This window comes from Anthonomus grandis, chromosome 22 (genome assembly GCF_022605725.1).
Source record: "Anthonomus grandis grandis chromosome 22, icAntGran1.3, whole genome shotgun sequence".
Taxonomy (NCBI): domain Eukaryota; kingdom Metazoa; phylum Arthropoda; class Insecta; order Coleoptera; family Curculionidae; genus Anthonomus; species Anthonomus grandis.
In genome coordinates this window covers 40,399,476-40,408,442 of record NC_065567.1, presented here as the reverse complement: position 1 = coordinate 40,408,442, position 8,967 = coordinate 40,399,476, and the positions used below count along the sequence as shown (strand labels likewise).

The 8,967-nt window shown below is 35.0% G+C and overlaps 1 long non-coding RNA gene across 2 annotated transcripts; it reads right to left on the bottom strand.

Moving 5' to 3' along the window:
* Positions 1 to 298: 298 nt before the first annotated feature.
* On the bottom strand, positions 299 to 1,937 carry LOC126749076 (uncharacterized). 2 transcript variants are annotated; one of them, XR_007664874.1, is made up of 4 exons: positions 1,745 to 1,937; positions 1,345 to 1,684; positions 977 to 1,208; positions 299 to 917 (listed from the first exon to the last, which is right to left on the bottom strand). It is a non-coding gene; the product is annotated as an uncharacterized LOC126749076 (long non-coding RNA). The 2 variants fall into 2 exon arrangements; XR_007664873.1 differs by having other exon boundaries at positions 299 to 1,208; positions 1,745 to 1,935.
* Positions 1,938 to 8,967: the final 7,030 nt, after the last annotated feature.

Sequence of the window (8,967 nt, the reverse complement as noted above, 5' to 3'; positions counted from 1 at the left end):
GTATGAATGCAGTTCAGGTTCAGTATATTATAGAATTAGTTGGACCATCACGTGCAAAACAAAATATAAAAATGAGAGATGCAATTTCCGTTCGCAAAAATATAATAGTTACCTTACGTCCTTTAACATAAGGTTATTATTATGTACACAGATGATACGTCGAAACTCGATGACGTACGTAATTTTCAGGTGCTTCTTATAGCAGTCTGCAATATTTGTTCTAAGTACCTATTGGTACTATGGGTAGAATATCTATAGGTAGCGCCTGCAATTTACAATGTATTAAAAGGCTCGCACATAAAGGTAAACATACATATTTTTATTTTAATAAAAGATATCTACATTAACCTAGTGTAGGAAGGGTATATTAATGAAAATGAAGTGGTATTAGCCTCTTGGGGTACTACGTAAATAGGAGATGGCATGAGAGTAGACAGATTAAAGGCTGATGAACTGTACTGTATCTCTTCCTCCTTTACTGTGCAAGAAATAGCTTTGCGAATTTCAGTCTTAAATCTTCTCTTAAAAAGTAACTGCGTAGTTCTCTTAATTCCATAGCAACATATTGCCTGAACTCTTCTTTTGCAGATTCTCCAATGCAGATTTAAAAAGTTGATCTTAATATTATATTATTATTACAAGTAAATTTGAATAAGTACGTATAAATATTAAAATTACTTAAATTGGTCTTTATTCAATTCCACTAGATAATGGTTAGGCATAGCGGATTCATTTAATGTGCTTTGGAATTTTCCACATTGTCTCGAGGCACTTGACGAAAAACATATGATGTTACCTTTGGTTACACCATATAAATACTAAGCCTTGCTGAGACCCGTTGGCTAGCTTGTACGGATTGGCTTGGGGGGTTTACGGTTGGCCCCCAAGGGTTACCATTGTTTTGGTAGGGTGTGGGTCTAAAAAGGTGGTTCATTGGGCGCCACACACGATTCGTAAGGTAAACCCACTAACATACCTCCGAGTGTAGGGACAGTGAGATAAATAAATTTGCATAAAATAAAAGATATCACAATTTATTGGTACCTTTTCCTGGTGGTGTGGAACCTACTTGGTATTACTCGCTTGCCCCCTTTGTACTTTTAGGTAACTCAAAGTCAGCCTCAGTGTAAGGTAAATTCAGTACAGTTCAAATAAGCAGCTTATAATAATGGCAGATTAAATACTGCCTGAATATAGCAGCCGATGACCTGAAATAAAATGCAAATTTTCTCATGCTTCAAAAACAATAAATATCTGACATTACATTAACAAAATTTTAAGGAAGGTGTTCAAATTAAAAAAACTACGAAAGGATTAAACTTAGAGTATATCCGTGGTACTCACCTTGGCTGTGGATTACCCCTTCTTAATTTAAAAAGAACCTCAAAAATACTGGCCGGCACTAAATATGGCCTAAGCCAACTTGAACGGTCGGCTGTTCAGATCACAAAGAAAGCTTAACGTGGTATCTTTAATAAAGAAACTCAAATGTAGATTCACCGGAACTCAAAAAATGACAGTGTCAAAAAATCCACAGAAGGCCACCACCTAAGCGTGACGCTTTCAAATAATCAAATGACTATATTTTGCATAAATGAAAGTGTAATTATTCAAATTAAAGAAAAATATTGATATTGACAATTTTTTATTAAATCCTAAAATAATGAAAATAAGTCCGACGAATCTACATTGTTGTGAAAACACAGCTTATTAAAAATATAGTAATTCCATCTGATCTGACTACCTGCCCGCAATCCGTCAATGTTATGCCGGCCCATAAGGTCACCATAATAAGAAGATCACGGCCAATGAGCACCACTGACATGAAATATAAACGTATAGTGAAATGTTCAAACAGACATTCCGAAACATGGGCAACCTGCACTCTGCCAAGTTAAACAGAGAAAAACTGAATTATTTTGTAAATAATATTGTAAACGAAAAATATAAAATAACGGCGAATGCCAGAAAATTCCAAGTAAGTTTCTGTAAATAGAGAATAACAAAATATTTACCAAATTACGTTATCGTAAGGTCATACATAACACAAAATTAATATGAATGATAAACCAAATCTTATTTAAATAACAAAATACCTAGTTATCTTAACAATTGCCGCATCACGATATAGAGAGTGAAGACCTTAAACACTATGCGTAGATGGTTGCCTAAAAGTATTGTTAAATAGCCAGTACCCAATGCCATCTATGCACACTCTGAGAAAGGGAATGGTACTATAGATTTTTAGGTTTCGCCATTTTATAAGTAAAAGGGAACATTGAGGTTGTTACATTTGAAATTATTCTTTAATTTCTTAACTATTTTTTTTATTCTTTACTTAAAATTGACATGTTTCAGTATTGTGACACAAGCTCCAGAAGTCATTATTACCAGCAGAAGTCATTATTATAATTATAAAGGGTCATACAGTATTGTTTTTTTAGCAGCGGTAGATCCACTATACAATTATTCTTTGCATCACCGTTCTTCTGTGATCTATATGGTAGGTATTCATGTTATATGTTGAAATACAAAAGCACACACGTGTGTTATTTCGCAACGAACCAGAATCAGCAGTTCTAGGAATTGTCAAAAATACCATTTCCGTCTATTAGCAAACCGGTGGCCTGATTCCTTTACCATGGGAACCGCTGACGCAGCTCTACCATTGTCTACGCCATGGTTGCTCCTACCATGGGAACCGCTGACACCGCTGTACTATTTTGTATAAATACAGCACACACAATAATTTTAAGTTAGTTCTGTAAGATTAATTTTAAGTTGTATATTTAATCTATGTCCATTTGAATTTTAAAGTTTTAATAATTATATTAATGAAATAATAAATCCCTTATTAAATAAACCTATTTTAAAAAGCGAAATCGACTTTTAAAGTGATAACAATTGGCGCAGTCGGTAGGATCCGTAAAACGTCAACAGAACAAGAGAATTCTAACTGTTAACGGCGGATTCCAATCCCTCAAACGGACAACGGACCATCTTCAGGACTCCCAGAGAGCAAACAAGGCGTCCTCACTCATTGGCACAGGCAGTGGAACATCGTTGGAAAACCTCTGTTTGTTCTGACCAAAAGAGAACAAGACAACTCCAACCCAACCCAACCGCTAAACTAGATAATGAAGAAACAGAAATTGAACCCTATAAGCTTTCGGAGATATTTTCAATTATCCCTGAGTATGAAGGTGATCAAATCTACTTAAACACCTTTATTAGTTCGTGCGATTGTGCAAATAATATGGCTATAAACGATCAAAAAACTTTACTCACTCTATTTATAAAAAATAAACTTAAAGGCAGAGCTGCCCAACTAATAAATTCAACAAATCGTATGCAGAGATAAAGCAACTTCTTAATCTTCATTTTGGAGATTCTAGAGATTTATCGTCTCTTATTCAAGACCTACAACGACTTAGGCAACTCTCAAATGAATCCCCTCTTACATTTTTCAATCGCTTAGAAATTCTAAACTCATGCATTTTTATGCTTCCATACAAAAATCTTTACTAAATGCTGATCAAAAACTTGCTCAAAGCAATCTAATAGATACTATGGCTCTAAATACCCTTCTTACTGGTTTGGAACCTAGATTAGGCCAAATCATTCGTGCAGGAAATCCAAGAGATCTTTTAGATGCTCAATCGAGAATTCGTAGAGAACTGCAACTCTCTTATTTTGAAACCCAGAAACCTTCCCCTAGGGCGGTCATACTTCCAAAACCTCAACAACAAACTATTAGAAGACCTTTACTTCAACCACCTAAATGTTATAATTGTGGCCGTATAGGACACTATACCAATGACTGTCGCGTTTCTCAAACACAGCGATCTAATTATTCTTATAACAATAATAATATTCATAACCAGAGTATGCAACAAAGACCGAATACGAGTATACACCAGCCACAAGCTGAACGCTTTTCACCAACGCAGACTCATTACAAACGACCTCAACCTAGCTCAACTCAATACCCCTTCCGTTTTTTCGGTATTCAGAAAAATCCAAACTATGTAGACAACAATCAACATCGTACCCATCATATGAATTCTATTAATTCTGATATACGAGACTCCAACGAATATCATAATAATCAAGAATCCCACTTAGAAGAGGATCAGAATTATTGTTCTTATAATAACCAGAACGAGGAAATTAGTCAAGACACCGTAATACCTGAAAGCGACTACCAAAATTTTCGGGCACTTTCAGATCAAAACCACCCTCCGGAAGACAAAAACCCATTATACATCCAAAATACTATTCAAACATTGAACCTAGACGACTTGAACCCACACCTGAACTTCCCCGAACAAAAGTTTCTCTAAATCCACTTCTTACCGTCAATGCGAAAAATTTATATTACATTAAAGATGCTTCCAATACCTTTAAACTTTTAATAGACACGGGAGCAGGAATATCGATTTTCAAAAAACATATTGCAACACAATTCTCCCATAGATTTAAAGAAAATATTACCATACAAGGCATAACCAACCAAAAATTGCAAATTACCGAATCCACTCTAGTTTCTTTTAATGCAAAAGACCCGCATAAAGTTTTCATTTTTAACCTGGACATAGAATTCGATGGAATTTTAGGTCTTGATTTTCTAGAACATTATCAATGCACAATTGATTTGAATACAAAACAACTTTTTACAAATTTTAAAACAATACCCTTGCATAAAGCAACTTCCAACACCCTTCCATCCGAAGTTCAACCCTCTTCAAATACCATTTCAATTGACGCACGCACCGAAAAAATGTTTAAATTAAAATGTCATCTTTCGAATACCGATGCTGTCTTATTAGGACAAGAAAAAGTAAACGTTAGGCTTCCTCATGCCCTAATACACGTCAATGAAAAAGGTGAATTAATGCAAATGCAATTCCTAAGACAATAAATTTCTCCGATTTAACCGTAGAAACTTTAGATTCATCGAATCCAATCATGAGCCTCAATGCACAAGACAATGTCATACCCGAACCAATAGACAGAAGGCATATTATAAAAGATCAATTAAGAACTGAACATCTTAACCCGGAAGAAGAAGAAGCTATAATAGAAATCTGCTTGGAATTTGAAGATATTTTCTATCTCGAAGGAGACACCTTAACATTTACCAACGAAGTTAAACATGTAATCGAAACCAATAACACCAGACCGATCTTTACCAAATCTTATAGGTACCCACAAATCCATAAAGAAGAAGGGAAAACATAGGTAGGAAAAATGTTAGACCAAGGCATCATACGACATCATCATCACCCTGGTCTTCACCTGTTTGGGTTGTACCTAAGAAATTGGATGCGTCAGGAAAACAAAAATGGCGTGTCGTCATCGATTACAGGAAATTAAACGAATTCACCGTAGATGACAAATACCCTCTACCGAACATATCTGACCTATTGGATCAATTAGGAAAATGCCAATATTTCTCCACTCTCGACCTTGCTTCTGGTTTCCATCAGATCGAGATAGATCCAAAAGATATTCCCAAAACGGCTTTCTCAGTAGACAATGGCCATTACGAATTCATTCGTATGCCATTCGGCTTAAAAAATGCCCCGTCCACATTCCAACGTGTCATGGACAACATCCTTTTGGGCATCCATAATGAACGTTGTCTAGTCTACATGGACGACATTATTATCTATTCTCCCACCGTTCACGAACATCTTGAACGTCTTAAAGAAGTATTACATCTTCGACGAGCAAACCTAAAAATTCAACCGGACAAATGCGAATTCCTCCGCAAAGAAGTCGCATACCTAGGACACCTAGTCACTAAAGATGGTGTTAAACCTAACCCTTCTAAAGTCGACTGTATTCAAAACTTCCCGGAACGTAAAACACCAAAAGAGATAAAATCTTTCTTAGGTCTCGCCGGTTATTATCGTCGCTTCATACCCAACTTTGCCAAGATCTCGAAACCACTCACCAAGTTACTTCAAAAAGATACAAAATTTTTCTTCGATTCAGAATGCAAAATATCCTTTAACGAATTAAAACAAGCATTAATTTTAGACCCTTTACCAAGAAACCTTTCTTACTTACTACCGATGCGAGCGCATTTGCAATAGGTGCTGTCCTTTCCCAAGGGCCCATTGGCAAAGACCTTCCAATAGCATTTGCCTCGAGAACCCTCTGTAGCGCTGAAACCAAATACTCAACCATCGAAAGAGAACTACTCGCTATCGTATAGGCTGTTAAACACTTCCGCCCTTATTTCTTTGGCCGAAAATTCACTTTAATAACTGATCATCGACCTCTAACTTGGCTATTTTCTATCAAAGATCCAGGTAGCAGATTAGCTAGATGGCGTCTAAAACTTGCGGAATACACATACCATATCGAACACAAACACGGAAAAATAAATAAGAATGCCGATGCCCTCTCCAGAATAAGAATTAATTATTTTGAAGAATGTGTCTCGATGCAATCCAAAATAAAGGTTTTTGCATCCAATGAAAATACATCTAAAGAAGAAAAGAGAGAAGAAGAAGAAAACCCATGTCTCCCTGCTACAGATGATTTCGAAGAAACCGAAGAGTATATGGTACAAAAATATAATAAATTTACAAAACTTTACAAGATGACATCTTTACTAGATTATTCCAAAATAGAAATATCAAATAACCAACTCTTAGATAAATCCCTTTAAAAATATAATTTCCTTTTTTGGCAAAATAAATTACAAAACTTACATCATGAAATAATGGAAGATATACTTGAAGAACACTTTGATATCAGATCTTCTAGTATTAACATCGTCCATAGCAAATCAGTTAAGAATAGGAAATACTTCATAGTTCTACTACCTTATAACCTGGAAACAGTAGTTCCACATCTATTTTATACATTATATAGGGATAGACACGAATTTGATGACTGAAACTTACTGTATAGAAAACAATTTAGAACTACCCATTTTAGAATTATTTAGCTTTATATTTGCCGACAAAGAAATTAAAATAAGAATTTGCGACGATTTAGTTCGAACCCCAGACAAAGATGAAATACCAGAAATTCTAGATCATTATCACCGGGGAAAAGCGAATCTCCACCGAGGAATCAACGAAACCATAAGACGAATCAAAGAAAAATACACTTGGTCCCATCTTTCTAAAGATGTCGAGCAATTTCTGAAAAATTGTGAAACATGCCAAAAAACCAAAATTTGCCGGAAAAACTTAAGTAAACCATTAGTTTTAATAGAAACCCCGAAGACCCCTTTTGAAAGAATTAACATCGACGTTTTCGAGTACCCAACAAGAAACCACGCATTAACAATTCGAGATGAACTAACCAAGTTTACACAAGCCTACCCTATTGAAAATAAAACGGCTAAGACCATAGTCGATACATTGCGATTACGGACCCGAATTTAACAACACGTTGCTAAAAGATCTTTGTCGCTTATTTGACATCAAATTAACATTCTCTAGTGTTAGTCATCCCCAATCAAACGGATCTATTTAACGATTTCATGCAACCCTTTCCGAAATGATTCGTGCTAACTACGCCGATAACCCCGATGAACATCCTTTTCAAGTACTACCCTATGCGGAAATATGTTACAATAATACTCGCAATAAAACGCATGGATTTACTCCATATGAACTCATTTTCGGACATACTTCAAGTCGGTCCCCTGAAAATTTATACAATCAAAAAGAACTAATATCTAAATATGTTAGAGATCTTAATAATTGAATGGACTTTTACTATAAACAAGCCCGCCAAAGAACTGAAACACAAAAGGAAAAAGCAAAGGCAATACACAATGAACATGTATCAAAACAGTGAAAGAATCTCAAATTAAGTCTAATGCTGAAAACCTTTTTAATGGCCCTTTCGAAATAATTGAAATTTTCCAAAACTCCGCAAAACTATTAAACCTCGACACAAACCAATTTTCAAAAATTAATTTCGACAGATTAAAACCCTACTCTGAATAAATTTACTTCTTTTCAGATTCTGCGGCCTGTTCGCAATGTCCATATCCCAAACATTCCTAACCCCTATAAACAACACCATAGGAATCTTTCTCCATGAAGAGGGAAACATAAAAATTTCAAATAACAAATGGACTCTCTTAGTCTATAAAGACTTACCTACAATAAAACAAGCAATATCAAAGAACGAAATTATTTTAAACCATCTATTAGATAATTTTTACAATGTACAGACCCCTAAAATGACTATTTTTAAAACAGAAGTCCAAACCCACATAAGTCTTCTTAGCCAAATTTCCGACTCAGTAAATTTAAAATTTAAAGAAATCATTGCCGACACCAAAAATTATTCCTTCAGAGAAAAAAGTGGTTTTATAAACGGAATTGGTACCATCTGGAAATCCATTACTGGTAACCTAGATGCCTCTGATGGTGAATACTTCAATAGTTGCATCGAAAAAATTGCCTGTGACGAAACGCAAATTAAATCCCTGATGAAAAATCAAATATCGGTTACTACTTCTGTAATTAAGAACTTAAATTCTAAAACCATCAAAGATTCTATCTTACTGATACTACGAGTTATTATGCTGCGAAAATAGGAGTTCTTGACACTTGTGAATCTCTAAATGCTATCACCATTGCACGACTAAAAATTCTACATAGTTTCATTATCACGCCAATTGATTTGATCAGCTCTCCTAAACAAATCTCTCAAGCAATAAATAAAAACAATCTGCCCTTACCAGTCTATTCATGTAATATTGCTCAATATCTCACCATAATTGAATTAGAAGCATATCAATCTGACTCGAAAATAGTTTTGATTCTTAAAATTCCTCTTGTAGAACCAGAAACTTATACCTATATCAGATAATAGAACTGAATTTCATCACATCATTTCAATAACACAGAAATATATTGCGGGAAATGATGATTCGATACTTTACGTTTCTTTGCAAAATTTGGAACACTGTAATAGCTTAGGACG